Consider the following 19,966-nt stretch of genomic DNA (forward strand, 5'->3'; position numbering starts at 1 on the left):
GGGGAAATTAAAAGTGGAATTGTGGAGTCGGAAGAGATGTTCTAGATCCTTTATTTGACCACTTTATTCTACAGAAGTAAACAGTGACTCAAACTTGCCAAAAATGGCAAAGTACACTCTGGAAGAGCCACTCTCTCGGTTGACCAAGCTTTTTTTTTTTTTTTTTTTTTTTTATTTATTTATTGTGATGGGAGGAGGGGCAGAGAGAGAGGGAGAGAGAGAGAATCCCAAGCAGGCTCCGCACTGTCAGCACAGAGCCCAATGTGGGACTCGAAATCATAAACTGTGAGACGAAACCTGAGCTGAAATCAAGAGTCAGATGCTTAACCGACTGGGCCACCCAGGAGCCCCAGTTCACCAAGCATTCTTAACCTTTTTGTGCCATAGGCTCCTTTAGGTAGGCTGATGAAGTTTGGATTCAAAATAATGATTTAGTTTAAAAAGAAGTTTTAAAGGATGGAATTACAAAATAAACCAATTGTACAGAAATATAGTTATCAAAATAGTAAAAAAAAAAAGTCATTTATTAACACTATGTGTATTTCTTTATCAACTCATTAAATAATAAGACCTCATAGCAGATCTCATTACTACTATAATTCCAGAGTAATGATACATGGTGTAAGCAATAGCACAAGATATTTGCAACAACTTTAATGTTATAGAAAAATGTGTGATTTCTATTGGCAAAAAGTGAAAAGTACTACTAAAATTACTGTGGTGCTTTGTTTCCTACATTCATAACTGAAGGATAAGCTAAATTTTAGAAGGTTAGTCCAAAAAAATGCAATTTTTCACCTTCTAAATTCATGGCCTCCTGAATTCTATCCAGGATCACCTAATTTGCAGACCCCAGATTAAGCCCTTGGTTAAACCCCTGATCATTTTTTCCCCAGGTTCTCGATGGTGGCTGCCCCAGATTTCTGCAGCCTCAGGCCTGGGCCTTTGTAAAAGAGGGCCCCTGGGGTGGTGGCAACCTGGGTACTGTGGGGCCTCTGCTCTGAGCAGACCTGGAGCTTGGCCTTGACTGGCAAGGAGACATTCCTAATGAATCTACATCATCAAAGCCTTGCAGCCTTTGAGGACCTGAGTAGGTGGAAACTGCCAAAGACTTTATTTTTCCTTTTATTATTTCTTAAAAGCCCCTTCCCATCTCCACGACCCGGCGGTCCTGAGTTCTGGCCTTGGATGCATGCTCCAGGCAGACAGAGAGGGTGAGTAGGCACCTTCCTATAGGGATGACATGGAGAGAAGGCCCAAGCTGGCCAGTGTAGGAGAAAGGAAAGGGTTAGGAAAAAGCCAAGAGACCAAAGGAAAAAATAAAAACTCAAAAACAAAAGAAAACAAAAGCCCTACACACACCACAATTTTCCGTACCCCAAATGCTAGATTTGGAAGGATACCAGTCCCTCTAGCCAGAAACAATTCCTGAAACTGCCCCAACATGGGAAGTCTAACTGTTCTGAACAATCTCATGCATATACTTGAAGGAGCAACCCAGCAAAGAGGCGTACCCTTGGCAAGAAGAGTCAGGACCACTGTAGCCAGACCCCTTGTGACTGATTACCCTGCCTTTAGTATTTCCTCAAATCTATCCTTCATCCTGATGAAAGATCACAAAGGCCAATCTACCAACAATACTCCCCTGCTTAAAGTCCTTGCAAGGGTTCCTCACAGTTTCTGGGATAGCACGGCATTGATAGCTACATTCTTCAGGATCTGCTTCTCCAATACAGTACTTTAACTCGATTTCCAGCATTACACTGCACTTCCTAGATTTCCTGTGTTTTTTCTCTCTTCTACTAGCGCAAGACTACCAAAATATCATTTTTGAAAGCATCTGATTCTTTTCTTCCAGAGAAATCTCTCTCTTTCCTATGAATCTCTGCAAATTAGTAAAGGTTTTTGCCTGGCACATTATCCTGGGCTGTAGTCATTATCTACATATACATTCTTTTTCCCACACATGACAGTATGCTTCTCTCAAATTCAGTGTTCTGCTACAAAAGGCTGTCTTGAATATTTGTGCTGGATTTTTACTAATCTCAAAATAAATAGTATCTATTATACCCATTTCAGTGTTCAGTTTATGAAGAGATTTCATGCATTTTCTTATAATAATTCTCTTAATACCCTGTGAAGAGTTAACCTTCTTAATCACCCTGTGAAGATAAACAGTCCAAAGTATTACCCTAAAACCCTATAGAGACCAGCAGTCTAAGGTATTACATTTTTTTTGCAGATGAGGAAACAGAAGTCATGTGAGATCAATGGACTTGTCCAGGTCTAATCATTTAATGAGAAATGGAGCTTGATTCATAAATCCCACGTTCTTTGGTGTAGTGCTTGATGTGAACTAAAGCCACTGTGTCAGGCCCAGGACAGGTGAGTAAATAGAACGAGAGAACTTCTCTCAAGAATCGTTTCAAGGTAGTACCAATATGACCCTATTAACAATAGAGGTTTTTTGGGGTGCCTGGGTGGTTCAGTCGGTTAAGCGTCCGACTTCGGCTCAGGTCATGATTTCACAGCTTTTGAGTTCGTGCCCCGCGTCGGGCTCTGTGCCGACAGCTCAGAGCCTGGAGCCTGCTTCGGATTCTGTGTGCCTCTCGCTCAGCCCCTCACCTGCTCATGCTCTCTCTCTCTAAGTAAAACAAAACAACAACAAAAAAAACTATACAGTTTTTTTATTACAATAGTACAAGTACTATAATATAAACCTATCATAAAGCTAAACACTCAATGTTTAAAATTACAGCCGATTTTCTCTTTTTATGCTAGAATTTTTTATTACTCATGTTACTCCAGACCTCTAAAATGAAAGCTTCTTGGAGCGCCTGGATGGCTTAGTCAGTTAAGCACCTGACTTTGGTTCAGGTCATGATCTTGCGGTTCATGAGTTCCGGCCCCACATCAGGCTCTTTGCTAATAGCTCAGAGCCTGGAGCCTGCTTCAGATTCTGTGTCTCCCTCTTTCTCTGACCTTCCCCTGCTCACACTCTGTCTCTCTCTCTTTCAAAAACAATTTAAAAAATTTTAAATGAAAGCTTCTTGTAAACACTAAATATTATACAACTTACTAGAGATTATTTCCATCTTCAGAAAGAGAAACTAAAGTAATAATATTTCAAAAGATTTCTCAAGGATATGCCAATTTAAAACTGTCAAATAAGAACTAAATTTTGGGGGGCACTTGGGTGGCTCAGTCATTTAAGCATCTGACTCTTGGTTTCGGCTCAGGTCATGATTTCAAGTTCGTGGGATAGAGCCCCACCTCTGACTCTGCACTGATGGCAGAGCCTGGATGGGACCCTCTCTCTCTCCCTCTTTCTCTGCCCCTCCCGAGCACTCTTGCTCTCGCTCTTTCTCTCTTAAAATAGATAAATAAACTAAAAAAAAAAAAAAAAAACCTAAGAATTTTCTACATTTGTCCTGCTCATGCATTCATTTTGATCAGGTTACTGAGATATTTTTATGCAATTTTCATGTATTATAACATGTCTAGGTAGCTTATCAATAGTTCTCTCATGAGATTTAAAACTTGTAGAAAGCGGGGAGCCTGGGTGGCTCAGTCGATTAAGCGTCCGGCTTCAGCTCATGATCTCACAGTCTGTGGGTTCGAGCCCCTCATCGGGCTCTGTGCTGACAGCCAAAGCCTGGAGCCTGCTTCAGATTCTGTGTCTCCCTCTCTCTGCCCCTTCCCCGCTCATGCTCTCTCTCTGTATCTCAAGAGGTGAATAAACGTTAAAAATAAATAAATAAATACATAAATAACTTGTAGAAAGCTAAGTTTTCAAGAGGGTATTGCATGAACAGTAAAAAACAAAATTCAATTCAATGAAACATTTATTATCTATTTTATGTAGTGTTGGCAATGCTGGTAAGGATGTATAAGATACAATCTCTGCTTTCAAGAAGCTTAAAATCTAGTAAAAAGGATGATAATCCTAAAAATGTCTGTAATTTTTGAAACATGATGCTTTCAAAATCACATATTTTAGATAAACCTTGACAAAGAAAGACAGCTACAGGAAAAAAAAAATTTTTTTTCAAACCTCCAGAATATCCTTACACAGAATGAAAAATACATTGTTGTAGGGGCACCTGGGTGGCTCAGTCAGTTAAGCATCCAGCTTCGGCTCAGGTCATGATCTGGCGGTTCGTGAGTTTGAGCCCCACATCAGGCTCTGTGCTGACAGCTCAGGGCCTGGAGCCTGTTTTGGATTCTGTCTCTGTCTCTCTCTCTCTCTCTCTCTCTCTCTCTGCCCCTTCCCGGCTTACACTCTGTTTCTGCCCCTCTCAAAAATAAATAAACATAATAAAGAAAAATACATTGTTGTGTATATTTATATATATACACACACATTGGAATATTTATATATACTTATATATTTATTTAAATACATTTTTATTTAAATATAATATTTATTTAAATATATTTATATATTTATATACACACACACACACATATTGGAATATTACATAGTAGTGGGAATCCACGAATGACAGTCACAAGTAACAACTGGATAAATCGCAAAAACACTGAATGAAATAAAGAAGGAAAAGTAGTAGGGACAGAGAGAAGGAAGAAGAGCACAGAGTATCTGGAAAGAGGTGTAAAAAAAAAAGGATCGAGTTTCCTTGCACTAAGGGGTAACATGTTTTCTTAGAACCAAGAATAAAATAATAATAATAAAAGGAGAATGGTAAATGATATAAAAGAATTTCTTTTTTTTTTAATTTTTTTTTAACGTTTATTTATTTTTGAGACAGAGAGAGACAGAGCATGAATGGGGGAGGGTCACAGAGAGAGGGAGACACAGAATCTGAAACAGGCTCCAGGCTCTGCGCTGTCGGCACAGAGCCCGACGCGGGGCTCGAACCCATGGACCGTGAGATCATGACCTGAGCCGAAGTCGGACGCTTAACCGACCGAGCCACCCAGGCGCCCCTAAAAGAATTTCAAAGTAAGGACAATACAATAGAAACACAAAGAATTAAAGCCGGACAAGTATTCTGGTCAAGCCCTTCCAGGGTTAAAACTAGATGAGACTGAAGCTTTATCAGAGCAGCAGTTCACAAACTTTAGAGTCTGAAAGAAGGGCTGTGATTATTTACCCAGTTACTTTTATATCTAATTATGGTGAGCTTGTTTAAAAAGATTCCTGGGCCCTACCCAGAGATTCTGATTTAGTTGGTCTGGGATCGAACTGAGAATCTGTTCTTTTCAGAAGCATTACAGGTGATTTGAAGACAGGTTCTACAAACAACTTTGAGATATATGATACGGAAATCGCTTTTGAGAATATAACAGAGAAAATGAAAATAGCTTTTAAACACATACTGGATGGGCCACCTCACACCCAGGCAAACCAAAAGGCCCAGGATAAGTTCTTGGAGGTGGGCCTCAATATTCAAGGTCTGGTGTCTACAAACAGGTAAACGTGTGCAATTTCTCCCTCAAAAATTTCAACAGGGACTTGGGAGTACCACACGCCCTCACCAACAGAAAGCAGTAACACTCTAATGCTTGCTAATGTGGCAGTAAGGAGGAAAATTTTTATCTGGATTTCCTTAATAATCAGTGAAACCAAAAGTATTTTCTTAGTGTAACCTTGAAAAATTTATTAACATATGAACATCCACAGCCCTCCTCCCCCCACTTATTTTTCCCTTTCTAAAAAGGAATGACTTGCTGATACAAAGTTGATCAACATAATAAAGGAAACAAGTAAGAAATGTTTAGGGGGGAGTGACCTTGTTACCTGGCATTTGAGAAAAAAGCTTTAGAGCCTGACCTGTGAAAAGATTCAGGGCTGTAAAAGAAATGGGGAGGAGAAAAGATCCTGCAAGAATTATTAATCAGGTTATGAATTAAATTCCCTTTAATGTTCTTTGAGGACAAATGGATTTACGTTTTTAATAACTTCTGGTGCTGAACTATGCCTCTTGAATAAGACCCAGTCCTGAATTTGGACCATGTGTATCTCTAAATTAGTTAGGATTACAGTTTTGTCCTGGTCATTTGTACTGATTTTGTAAATTGCCTGTTGATAGTCCTTGTACAATTTTTCTACTTAGATTTCTCATTAATAAACCATTTTTTAGAGCAGTTTTAGGCTCACATAATTGGAGGGAGGAGGACAGAGAGTTCCTATATAACTACCGTCCCCACAAACATACTTTTCCCACTATTAACATCCCCCTTCAGAGTGGTACGTTTGTTACAATTGATAAAAACTACACTGACATTATCATTATCACCCCAAATCCACAGATTATCTACAGGTCATGTTTATACCAGCATAGTATTTACAGAATATTTTCACTGCCCTAAAAATCCTCTGTGCTCTGTCTATTCATTTCCTAGTTTGCTCCTAACCCCTGACAACCACAAATCTTTCTACTGTCCACATAGTTTTGCCTTTTCCAGGATGTCATGGAGATGGATTCATACGGTATCTAGCCTCTTCAGATTGGCTTTTTTTTAATTAGTAAGTAATATGCATTCAAGTTCCCTCCATGTCTTTTCATGGCTTGATAGCTCATTTCCTTTTGACCCTGAATAATATTCCATTGTTTGGGTATACCAAAATATATCCACTGACCTACGGAAGAACATGTTAGTCGTCTCCAAGTTTAAGCAACTATGAATAAAGATGCTCTAAACATCCATATGCAGGTTTTTGAGTGGATGTAAGTTTTCAGTTCCTTTAGGTAAATACCAAGGAGTGTGATTGGTGGATGTGCTGGACTAAGAGTATGTTTAGTTTTTTAAGAAACTGTCAAACTTTCTTCCAAAGTGGCTGTACCATTCTGCATTCCCACCAGCAATGAATGAAAGCTCCTGTTGTTCCACATTCTTGCCAGTATTTGCTGGTGTTAACGTTTTGGATTCTGGCCACTCTATTAAGTGTGTAGTAACATCTCATTTTAATGTACAATTCCCTAATGATTTGACATGTGACGTTGAACATCTTTTCATATGCTTACTTGCCATCTGTGTATCTTATTTGGGGATGTGTCTGTTCACCATTTTTGCCCATTTTTCAATGAGGTTTTGTTTTCTTTTTCTGAGTTTTAAGAGTTCTTTGTATATTTTGGACAACAGTCTTTTATCAGATATATCTTTTCCAAATATTTTCTCCCATTTATGACATATCTTCTCATTCTCTTGAAAGTGTCTTTCACAGAGCAGAAGTTTTTTTGTTTTTTTTTTTAATGTTTATTTATTTTTGAGACAGAGACAGAGCATGAATGGGGGAGGGTCAGAGAGAGAGGGAGACACAGAATCCGAAGCAGGCTCCAGGCTCTGAGCTGTCAGCACAGAGCCCGACGCAGGGCTTGAACTCACGGTCCATGAGATCATGACCTGAGCCGAAGTCGGCCGCTTAACCGACTGAGCCACCCAGGCGCCCCCAGAAGTTTTTTTTTTATTTTATGAATTCCCATTTATCAATGATTTCTTTTATGGATAATGCTTTTTATTTTATATCTAAAAAAAATGACTGGTATATCCAAGGTCACCTAGGTTTTCTCCTATGTTATCTTCTAGGAGTTTTAGAGATATGCAATTTACATTTAGGTTTATGACACATTTTTATTTAATTTTTGTGAGGGGCATCTAGGTCTTGATTTATTTCTTTGCATGTGGATGTCAAGTTATACAAGCACTATTTGTTGACAGGACTATTAGCTCAAATACATTGTCTTTGTTCCTTTCTGTCAAAGGTCGGTTAACTATAATTACATGGATCTATTTCTGAACTTTCTATTCTATTCCATTGATCCACTTGTGTATGCTTTTGCCAAGACCACAATGCGTTAACATAGCTTCACAGTACATCTTGAAGTGAGGTGTCAGTGCTCTAACTGTCCTTCTTCAAAACAGAGTTGCCTTTTGAGGGGCTTTTGACTTGGCATATAAGCTTTTTTTTTTTTTTTTTAATTTACTTATTTATTTTGAGAGAGAAGGAATGCATGCATGTGCGTGAACTGGGGAGGGGGCAAAGAGAGAATCCCAAGTAGGGGCTCGACCTCACTGTGAGATCATGAACTGAGCTGAAATCAATTGTCAGACGCTTAACCGACAGAGCCACCCAGGCACCATGATATATTAACTTTAGGATCAGTTTGCCAACATGCACAAAATTACCTGCTGAGATTTTGATATGGATTGTATGGAATCTACAGATCAAGTTGGGAAGAACTGACATCCTGACAATATTGAGTCTTCCTAACCATGAGCATGGAATATCTCTCATTTAGTTCTTTGACTTCATTCACAGTTTAGTTTTCCTCTTGCAGATCTCATATGTAATTTGCTAGGTTCATACCTAAGTATTTCACTTGGGGTTGGAAGTATTAACATAAATGGTACTGAGCTTTCAATTTCAAATTTATATGAAAGCAATTACCTTTAGTACATCCTACAATATTACTATAATCCCTCATAATCAGGGAATTCTTTTGCCAATTCTCAGGGAATTTTTTTGCCAATTCTTTCAGATGTTCTGCATAAATGATCATGTAGAAACGAAACCAAGAACAAAGACAGTTTTATTTCCTCCCTCCCAATTCATATAGTTTTTTTTTTTCCCTTTTCTAACCTTACTGCATTAGCTCTGACTTCCAATATGAGGTTGAAAAGCAACAGTGCCTCAGAGCTTCTAGTTTCTCACCATCAACTATTAGCTGCAGGTTTTCTGTAAATGTTCTTTATCAAGTTGAGAAAGATCCCCCCCTCCATTCCCACTTTACAGAGTTTTTTAATCACAAATGGGTGTTGGATTTTGTTATGATCATGTAATTTTTCTTCTTTAGCCTACTGATATAATGGATTACACTAACTGATTTTCAAAAGCCGAACCAGCTTTGCATACCTGACATAAATTCCACTTAGTTGTAATGTATAATTCTTTTTACACATTGTTGGATTTAACTGGCTAATATTTTGTTGAGGTTTTTTTCCCCCCAATTTCATGAGGTACTGGTCTGCAGTTTCCTTATAATGTCTTTGTCTGGTTTTAGTATTAGGGTAAATACTGACTATGCAAAATAGAAATTATTCTCTCTCCTATCTTCTGGGAGACTGTATAGATTGGTAATACTATTGGTATTAAATGCTTGATAGACTTCACCAATGAACCTGTCTGGGCCTGATGCGTTGTTTTAAAAGGGTATTAATTGATTCAAAATTTTAAACAGATATAGGTTGATTCAGACTTTATTTCTTCTGGTGTGAGTTTTGGCAGATTGTGACTTTCAAACAGTAGATTCACTTCACCTAGGATATAAAATCTGTGGGCATAGAGTTCTTCATGGAATTGTTTATCATAGTAATATTGATGGGATCTGTGGTGATGTCCCCTCTTTCATACCTGATCACTAATGTGTGTCCTCCTCTTTTTCTTAGTTAGCCTGCCTAGAGACTTATTGATTTTATTGATCTCTTCCAAGAACCAGCTTTTGGGTTTATTGATTTTCTCTTATTTCCTGTTTTCAATTTAACTGATTTCTGCTTTAGTTCTTACTGTTTCTTCACATCTGCTTACTTGAGATTTAATTTGTTCTTCTAGTTCCTAAAATGGAAGCTTAAATGGCTAATTTTAGAACTTTCTTGTTTTCTAACGTATTCATTCCATGCTATAAATTTCCTTCTAAGCACTGCTTTTGTTGGTAAACTATAAACTCATTTTCATTTAATTCAAAATATTTTTCAATTGCTCTTGAGATTTCTTCCTTGACCCATCTGTTTTTTAGACCTTATGCTTCTTTAATCTCCAGATATATGGGAACTTTACAACTCTGTTCATGTTATTAATTTCTAGTTTAATTTCATTGTGGTCTGTGAACAGATATTGTATTATCTGTTCTTTTAAGCTTGTTAAGGTGTGTTTTATAACCAGAATGATGTCCATCTTGATGAATGTTCATGTGAGCATGAGAAGAATATGTAATTTGCTGCTATTGGATAAAGGAGTCTATAGATGTCAATTACATCCAGTTGATTGATAGTTCTGTTGGATTCAACTAGGTCTTTACTGATTTTCTGCCTGCTGGATCTGTCCAATTCTGACAGAGGAGTATTAAAGTCTCCAATAATAGTGGATTTATCTATTTATACTTGCTGCTCTATCAGTTTTCCTCACATATTTTGACACTCTGTTAGGTTTATACATATTAAGGATCGTTACATCTTTTTGGAGTACTGACCACTTTATCATATGTAATGCCCCTTTTTATTCCTAGTAACTGTCCTCACTCTCAATTTCTGTCTGAAATTAATATACCTATTCTCACTTTCTTTTGATTAGTGGTAGTATGCTGTTACCTTCCTCTATCCCTTTACTTTTATTTATTTTTTTATGCATTTATTTATTTTTAATAGAGAGAGAGAGAGTGAGCAGGGAGGAGCAGAGAGAGAGGGAGACACAGAATATGAAGCAGGTTCCAGGCTCTGAGCTGTCAGCACAGAGCCCAACGCGGGGCTTGAACTCACAGACCGTGAGATCATGACCTGAGCTGAAGTCAGACGCTTAACGGACTGAGCCACCCAGGCGCCCCTATCCCTCTACTTTTAATCTACACATATTTTTCTTTACAAAAAAATTTTTAATGTTTATTTATCCTTGAGAGACACACAGAGTGTGAGCAGGAGAGGGGCAGAGAGAGAGGGAGACACAGAAGCCGAAGCAGGCTCCAAGCTCTGGGATGTTGCACAGAGCCTGAGGCAGGGCTCAAACCCACCAACTGTGAGATCATGACCTGAGCCGAAGTCAGATGCTCAACAAACGGAGCCACGCAAACACCCCAATCTACATGTGTTTTTAAAGTGAGTTTCTGGTAGGCAACATATACTGGGGTCTTGTTTTTGATCCACCCTAATAATCTGTCTTTTAAATGATGTATTTAGAGGAAATTGTTATAGATGGACTTCTACACATATTTGCTACTGTTTCTAAAAAAAATTTTTTTTAATGTTTATTATTTTTGAGAGAGAGAGACAGAGAGCAAGCAGGGAAGGGGCAGAGAGAGAGGGAGACACAGAATCGGAAGCAGGCTCCAGGCTCTGAGCTGTCAGCACAGAGCCTGATGTGGGGCTCGAACTCACCGACTGCAAGATCATGACCTGATCTGTAGTCGGCCGCCCAACCGACTGAGCCACCCAGGTGCCCCATATTTGTTACTGTTTTCTACTTGTTGCCCTTGTCTTAGTTCTCACTTTTGACTTCCATACTTTTTTTGCCTTTTGTGAATTTGAATACTTTATATTCCCTTTCCGCTCTTACCAATGATACTTTCTTTTAACTTTACTGATTACTCTAGACTTTGCAATACAGGTAAATCCCGTTTTATTGTGCTTTGCTTTACTGTACTTCACAGATACTGTGTTTTTTGCAAATTAAAGTTTCATAGCAACTGTATTTTGAGCCAGTCTACGGGTACCATTTTTCCAACAGCATTTACTTACTCTGCGTCTCTCTGTCACATTTTGGTAATCCTCTTAACATTTCAAATACTTCCACTGTTAATATATTTGTTACGGTGATCACGGATTACAACTCATGGAAAGCTCAGATGGTAACATTTTTTAGCAATAAAGTAGTTTGTAATTAAGGTATGTATATATTTTTAGGAATAATGGTACTGCACACTAATAGACCACAGTATGGTTTAAACACAATGATTACATGCACCAGGAAATTAAAAAAAATCATTTTTTGATATTTGCTTTGTTATAGCAGTCTGGAACCAAACCTACAATACCTCTAAGGTAGGCCTGTATATATTTACAAGTTATCTAAATCCACTTTCAAATAATACTGTACTCCTTCACAGCGCAAATACCTTAGAATAAAAATATTCCTAATTCTTTTCTCCCATCCCTTATATCATTACCTTCATTCATTTCACTTATACCTAAGCATACATTAAGCATACACACACACACACATACACACAAACTGAATCTACTGCTATCATTTTGAACCAAAAACTATTAAATCAATTAAGTATAAATAAAAGTTTCTATTCTACCTTCACTTATTTTTTCTCCAAAGCTCTTCCTTTATTTATGTACATCAGCTTCTGATATGTACCATTTCCTTTTCTCTAAAGACTTCTTTTAACATTTCATGCAAGGCAGGGCTATTAGTAACAAATTCCGCTAATTTCTGTTTGAGAAAGTATTTCTCCTTCACTTTTGAAGAAATTTCACAAGTTTCCGAACTCAAAGTTGGTGGGGGTTTTCCCTCAATATTTTAAACATTCTACTCAACTTTTTTGCTTCCATACTTTCTGCAAGGTTGAAAGTTAAAAGAATGTGATCCTTACCCTTGCTCTTCTATAGGTAAGGTGTTTTTTTCCTCTGGCTTCTTTCAAGATTATTCTCTTTATCGTTGATTTTCTGAAGTTTGAATATATTCTGCCTAGGCATAGGAGGGTTTTTTTTGACATTTATCCTGCTTGGTACTCTCTAAGCTTCCTGGTTCTGTGATCCAGTGTCTGTCTGATTTCAATTAGAGGAAATTCTCAGTCATTCTTGCCTCAAATATTGCTTCTCTTTTCTTTTTTCTCCATCTAGTATTCACATTACATGTATGCTTTCGTAGGTGTCCACAGTTTTTGCATGTTCTGTTCTGCTTTTCTCATTTTTTTTTTTCCTCTTTACTCTTCAATTTTGAAATGTTCTATTGTCACATCCTTCAGTTCAGAGATTCTTTCCTCAGCCGTGTCCAGTCCAATAATGAGCCCATCAAAGACATTCTTTGTTTCTGTTACAGTATTTTTGACCTAATATTTTAGTCTTAGATTTTCCACCTCTCTGCTTACAATATCCATTTATTCTTGCATGTTGTCTACTTTTTCCATTAAAATCCTGAGCATATTAATCATAGTTGTTTTTTTAAATTCCTCATCTGGTAATTCCAACATTCCTTACATATCTGACTCTAGTTCTCATAATTGCTCAGTCTCTTCAAACTGTATTTTTTGTCTCTTAGCATGCCTTGTAATTTTTTGTTGAAAGGCAGACATGATGCACTAGGCTAAAGAAGTTTGGTAATCAGGTCTTCAGTAATGTAGCGGTATGGTATGTGGTTGTTAGGGGGAGGCATCCTACAGTCCTATGATTAGGGCTCAGTTTCTCAGTGAGCTGGTAGCTCTGGGCCATGAACTTCACCAATGCTTTTTAGTCCCTACCTTTTCACTCCCCAGGGATGGGACAGGATAGCTGGAGTAACGCATTTCTCTCTCCCTACATGGCTAAATGAGCTCCAAATGGTGTTTTCCCTTCTCCCGGGTGGAAGGCTAGAGCTGGCTGATGTTGAGAATTGCCTTCCCCCACTAAGGTTAGGCTCTGATGAAATAGTTTCTCTTGAGGGCCTGTCTTCTTAAGAAAAGCAGAATTCTCTGGTGAATGTTGAAATAGTTCCTTTTCCCCTCCTCCTGCTGGAAACACTGGGTATTTTTCTCCAATATTAACTGTGAGCACCTGGTAAGAGCTCCTGAAGGTAAAATTCACCAAAGTGTGGGGGTCTCCCGTGACTAGATTCTCCTGCAGTTTTCAACTCTCAGAGTTGTCCACACTATGCCTCCAGATTCATCAATTACAGTTTAGGTGGTCCTACCCTGGCCAAGGTTGCTGCAGAGGTTTCTGGTCTGGTAAGTTGTGATTCTCTGTGCCTTCTTGTTGCTCCAATTTGGGGACAGCAGTTTACTCTGTGACTTCACTTCCCTGAATAATCTAAGAACAGTTGATTTTTTGAATTTGTTCAGCTTTTTACTTGTTAGAATACAGAGGCAACTCCTAAGCAACTTCTTACATGCTAGACTGGAAACCAGAGATTCTGAGTTTTGAGATACATTTTTAATTAGTGGGATTTTTTTTAAGTGCATTGTATAGTAAGACTATTAACCCTTTGTCTGGTTTTACACATATTTTTTCCCAGTTTGTCATCTGTCTTGAAATCCCATTTATACTGTTTTTAGAGGCAGAAGAATTTTTAAATTCTTATGTAATCATGTCTATGAAATTTGCCTTTTTGGTTTCTGATTCCACTATCAAGATCCTATTACCTTCACATGTTTTCTTTTTGTACTTTCATGGTACTTTTAGTTTTCACATTTACATTTCTTTCTCCATAAATTACTTTTTCTTTGGTTTTTATTAAATGGCTGGCTGTCACAAAATCATTTACTAAATATATCATGTTCCATCTAATATAAAATTCCACCTTTATCTTAGACTAGTTACCTATATATAGAGTCTGTTTCTAGACTTTGCTCTGGCAAAAAACAAAAACAAAACAAAACAAAACACTACCAACAGAGACAACCTGTGAAAGGAACTAGATGGCTGGAAACAGGTGATAAAAGACTAACTTCACTGTTTAGCCTTTTTGAATTTTATTCCATGTGCCTTGAGCTACCACTCAAAAACATCAATAAAAAATCTTTTAAGGTCTGCTTAATACACATGGTAGAATTATCAAATATTTCAGCTTTCTGCAAATTATATCATAACACCTGTATGTACCTGAACAATTCTTGAAATCATAGGTCTGCCTCGAATTTAAAACTGCGAACCAGGGGCACCTGGGTGCCTCAGTCAGTTGAGCGTTGGACTTCGGCTCAGGTCATGATCTGTGTTCTGTTGAGTTTGAGCCCCACGTGGGCTCTGTGCTGACAGCTCAGAGCTTGGAGCCTGCTTCAGATTCTGTGTCTCCCTCTCTTTCTGCCCCTGCCCCACTTGTGCTCTGTCTCTGTCTCTTAAAAATAAACATTAAAATAATAATAAATAAAACTGGGAACTATGATTTAATCTGTCCTTTTTTTTTTTTTTAATGTTTATTTATTTATTTTTGAGAGAGAGACAGAGAGACAAGCAGGGGAGGGACAGAGAGAGAGAAACAGAATCCAAAGCAGGCTCCAAACTCCGAGCTGTCAGAGCCTGACACAGGGCTCAAACCCACAAACCATGAGATCATGACCTGAGCAAAAACCAAAAGTTGGATGGATACTTAACCAACTGAACCAGCCAGGTGCCCCTAATCTATTCTATTTTAAATGAATAGTGAAAGTGCTCCAAAAGTCTTGAGCTTTGTGTTTCTCTGCCATTTAACAAGGTCAAACAAATGACCCGAAGGGGGAAAAAAGTTCTTCTACATAAATCCCTAACTGTTGTAAGTAAAGCTACTTCAAATGTATAAGAACTTCATGTATGGTCAATTCCTTACTATGTGAGTTCCCCAGATCCAGCCATCACAGACATATTTTGCTTTCATCTTCTTCAGAATCTTTCTATTCCCCTGCAATCTGATTATTGTATTTTCAATATTACTTTTTTTTTTAATTTCATTTCAATGTCAGATGGCAAATTTGACCTTTGTTGTCACCATGACACTATAAAACAGACTGGCTAAGATAAAAGAAGTATTCATCTAGCAGGAGATGGAAAAAGAACAGGTTTCATCTTTTAAGTCATTCTCTTTAGAATCCTTTCCCTCACTCTATTTTCAAACTACTATATTAACATAGACTCATTTAGTAATTTTAGCCTTCCTCCAAATAAAATATTCTCAAGCATGTGAAAATACTCCCCCAATAGAGAGGGGAAGGTGACCTAGTATTTAGTCTCATTGGTATACTCATTAATAATTACACAAATTAGATACTATCTCTGTACCATATAATTCTGCTCTCACTATCTGCTCTCCTATGTACTTTCTTACTTTTTTTTCCCCTGATAAATGAACTCCTTTAACATGTAGAAGATGCACATTCTATACATCTCCTAGGAACACTAAGTGAAAATGCTGAAGAGAAAGAAATTCTTTATTTAATAGAGTCTAATTAGTTTTAAGGTTTAAAACACGTTGCATTTGATCATAACATTATCAACCCCATTTAAAACCCAGATGACTTGCCAAACATCACATTATTGAGAGTAGAAACGGGTCTCCTCATAGAAAGTCCTTTGACCTAAATATACTGCCTCCCACCATGTTAAATTTCAAAACCCAAAGGGTCTTTGCAGAGTGCAATGAAGGAGGCACTCCACAGCACAACAAATGAATACTAGTGATATATGTTAAAAATAAAAGAAACAATTTAGTATGTAAAGAAATAATTTTAGGGGCGCCTGGGTGGCTCAGTCAGTTAAGCGGCCGACTTTGGCTCAGGTCATGATCTCCGGGTCTGTGAGTTCGAGCCCCATGTCGGGCTCTGTGCTGACAGCTCAGAGCCTGGAGACTGTTTCAGATTCTGTGTCTCCCTCTCTCTGACCCTCCCCCGTTCATGCTCTGTCTCTCTCTGTCTCAAAAATAAATAAATGTTAAAAAAAAATAAAAATAAAATAATTTTATATTTTCTATACAAGAAATGTCTCAAGTATGCCAAATGAGGCAACACTTTAAAAGCTTCTAGGTCAGAGGTAATGTATTTCCTTTTCTCCCAAGTCTCTAAAGCCTTGCCTCACACCATAAAGCACTTAATTAATGGCCACCTACTAGATCACTACCATCCAAGATTCGGCCCAATATAGAGATGAGAAACACCTACTACTAAATCTGGGCACTGTCCATAAGAGACTCCTCATCAGATGAATTTACTCTTAATTTAGACCAAGAATTCTCAACCATATCAGACTCAAGTGTTTCCCCTGCATAAAATATTTTCCAATTTCTGCATTATCACCCTGAAATGAAAGGAGTAACAATCTTCCTACAGACTACTTCAAACAAAACTTTATACCCTAGGGGCGCCTGGGTGGCGCAGTCGGTTAAGCGTCCGACTTCAGCCAGGTCACGATCTCGCGGTCCGTGAGTTCGAGCCCCGCGTCAGGCTCTGGGCTGATGGCTCGGAGCCTGGAGCCTGTTTCCGATTCTGTGTCTCCCTCTCTCTCTGCCCCTCCCCCGTTCATGCTCTGTCTCTCTCTGTCCCAAAAATAAATAAAAAACGTTGAAAAAAAAAATTAAAAAAAAAAAAAAAAACTTTATACCCTAAATAAAAATGTAAAAGGGAAATGAAAATAATTTATAATAAGATAAGTATTTCAGTGTTAATCCTGAAACAAAACTGAACTAGAAGACATATCAAAATAATTAGCAGGTGAACGTGACAACAAAGTTGTTTGTGATGCAATTTTCCAAAACTGTAAATAACCCTTGGTCAAGTTGTGAACAAAACAAATCTTCCTTTCCACGCAACATTTTCGCGTGGAAACAGAGACTGCAAAGTTCAGTCTCAGTTAAAACTAGGAGTTTTTATGTAAAAGGGAGTTTCTAGATTCAGATAATTATGAATGTTACATACACAAATGTCAGGCAGAATATTGGTAAACCACACAGGACACTGGGAACAGTCTTTGTTCAGTATAGCCCATGCACTGCAAAAAGTATAGTATCCCTAGTCCCCACCCATTAAATACTAGTGGTTAGCCCCAGTCATTCCAACAAAAAAAATTTGCCTCCCAACTTCCTCCAAGAGGGCACCTCCCATTTAGACCCACTTCCTTAGACACAACTCAACTATCACAGTAAAATATGAAGAACACTCAGGAAGCATGGATTAGAGTTCCAGTTCTACCACCTGTGAGCTACGTGGTGATTGGCACTGAGTACTCTAACCCTCAGTTTCCAATGTTATCAAATGGGGATAAACCTATGTTTTTTGGGTTATACAGGTTGACTCAACAACATGTGCTTAACACAGGGCAGGTGGTTTCCAACACATGGCATGTTGAGATATATAAAGAAGGAGGCTGTTCCAGATTGAGAGCAGCAAAAAGTGACATGTGAAGGAGGCCGAAGATACAATAAGCATACAAAATGAAATTTAACACACAGCAGCCTAGGGACATTTCAGAGAGCAGCCAACAGTCCTACACATCTCAGCAACCCCTGAAGGCATATATTACAATGCAGTAAAATAATACTCAGAATGATGACCGCCAAACCAAGAATGCAAAAAAGACATCTTTAAGAGACCTCTATGGTATGAGGCTGAAATTTCATAAAGCTTCAGTAATTAAGAGAGTAACTGTCCTAACAAACTTTTCAAACCTTTCCAACTTTCATTGGGCAATTACCCTAGAGACTTGGAAAACACAAAAAATATCTAATATACAATATCTATCCTCGAACATTTTACGATCCAGTAGATTAGACATCAGTAAAACATAGCCATAATATAAAGCAGAATGAAATAGGCATTAAATAGAAATTCACCTAATAAATCATAGGGGCCTAGGAAAAATTATGAATAATTCTCACTGGGGAAAATCAAGAACATCCTCATGGCATAGGACACTGAAAAACAAGAATTCTAATAGGTAGAGAATAGAGAGTAAATCATTAAAGAAAAAATGAAATCTAGGCAAAGGTACTGGGCATGTAAATATAATTTGGTTCCCAAAAGAGAACTAGGGAAAGGGTAGGGGTCCAAAAGGGTTGGGAAGGCAGTAAAATTTCAAGTTTTAAAAACATTTCAGGACCTGTTCATGGATGGATTTAAATACTATTCAAATGAGTTTGAGTTTTACTGGGCAAGAGAGTTTTCCAGAAAACTGGTGCTTATGTGACACACCTGATCCCCAAAGAATGCTTGAAATAACAGCCAAAAATAAAAGGTTCCAAACAAATACAAGTTTTCATTAATGAGATCCCTGAAACTAAAATATATATTCTTAATGAGTAAATAAGAAAAAGAACTTAACCTAAAAGTAGAAAGCAGCTTCTGAGCTCACTTCTTAAATAATCAAAATACTACTAAATTTATTGAACCTTGGAACTTAAAGGAAGTCAGGATCTTATATATGTCCCCGATCTTCTTCTAAGCAATTTGGAGAACTTCCTAAACATGTTATTTAGCAGTGCCTCATGTCACTCTGAAAGGCAAGAGGCAGGCTACAGTATAATTTGTCTGTTTTTACTATGGGGAAACTGAGGAACAAAAAGAATAAATTACAACATGGTCAAAGAATAAGCTATTTTCTTGGACTTTAATTAAAGGCTTGAAGCCCACATTTCATCCTTTATTCTTCGTACCATCTGAATATTAGAATTACCTTTCACCATCTTCTTAACTAGAGGGGGAAAAAAAGACAAAACTAAACCTGAAGATCATTTTCTCAATTTGGTACCGCCACCAAAAGCTGTTTTTATATTCTATCTCTTGAAATTATGCTATCTACAAGAACCTCAAGGTGTAAGTAAGCAGTAACCCAACCTCCCCTGAAAAAAGACAAATGTAAATAGCAGGGCAAGGCAGGAATCCTAAGCCCAGTTTTCACTCTGTGTATCTGGCAGGCTCAGACGTGTGTTTGTAAAACAGGCCTTGCAGATGTTGTGATGGGAAAGGTGCTGTGAAAGGCCTAGAACACTGGTATCAAGACACCCACCGCTGCAAACATGAAATCCAATGCCACCCTCCTCTGCCCCTCCCTGCATTGCACCACGCACCACGCGACTCCTGGCACACACCGAGGCCTGTGCAAAGATCCTCCCGACGTTTCCTTAAAATGCCGTACTCTTGAGGATGCCCAGGGCGCTGGGCTTCAGTGAATAGTGAGGACACCCGATGTGGCTAAACACATCTCAAAATCTTAACTCCCTAGAATCTAGGGCCAGGTCCAGAGGAGTCTACCGGACATAGAGTTCCTGCTATTTTTTCCCACATATGATAACCCCTACCCGCAAGTCCCCAGCCTCAGCCTCCGGCCACTCCCTCGGCCCCTGTACGCCAGGTGGGCGTCCCAGAGATGTAACGAGTAGGGAGGTGGAGGCTGGAGCTCAGGAGCGTGGGCCGCGAGGCTTTTCGGCGCCGGCCGGGGTCCCGACCGCCCTGCCCCCGGAGCACCACCGCCCAGACCCGGGCACGACCGACGCACCGCCGCTGCCGCCGCCGCCTATCAGCGGAGTGCAGGGGCGGGGCCGGCTGGCTCGGCGGCGGCTCGGCCGCGGGCG

The 19,966-nt window shown here is 38.6% G+C and overlaps 1 long non-coding RNA gene across 1 annotated transcript; it reads right to left on the reverse strand.

Moving 5' to 3' along the window:
* Nucleotides 1-9,209: 9,209 nt before the first annotated feature.
* On the reverse strand, nucleotides 9,210-19,963 carry LOC131492727 (uncharacterized). The gene is made up of 2 exons (XR_009252263.1): nucleotides 19,484-19,963; nucleotides 9,210-13,746 (listed from the first exon to the last, which is right to left on the reverse strand). It is a non-coding gene; the product is annotated as an uncharacterized LOC131492727 (long non-coding RNA).
* Nucleotides 19,964-19,966: the final 3 nt, after the last annotated feature.

The sequence above is a fragment of the Neofelis nebulosa genome, chromosome 13, assembly GCF_028018385.1.
Source record: "Neofelis nebulosa isolate mNeoNeb1 chromosome 13, mNeoNeb1.pri, whole genome shotgun sequence".
In the NCBI taxonomy this organism is placed as follows: Eukaryota; Metazoa; Chordata; class Mammalia; order Carnivora; family Felidae; genus Neofelis; species Neofelis nebulosa.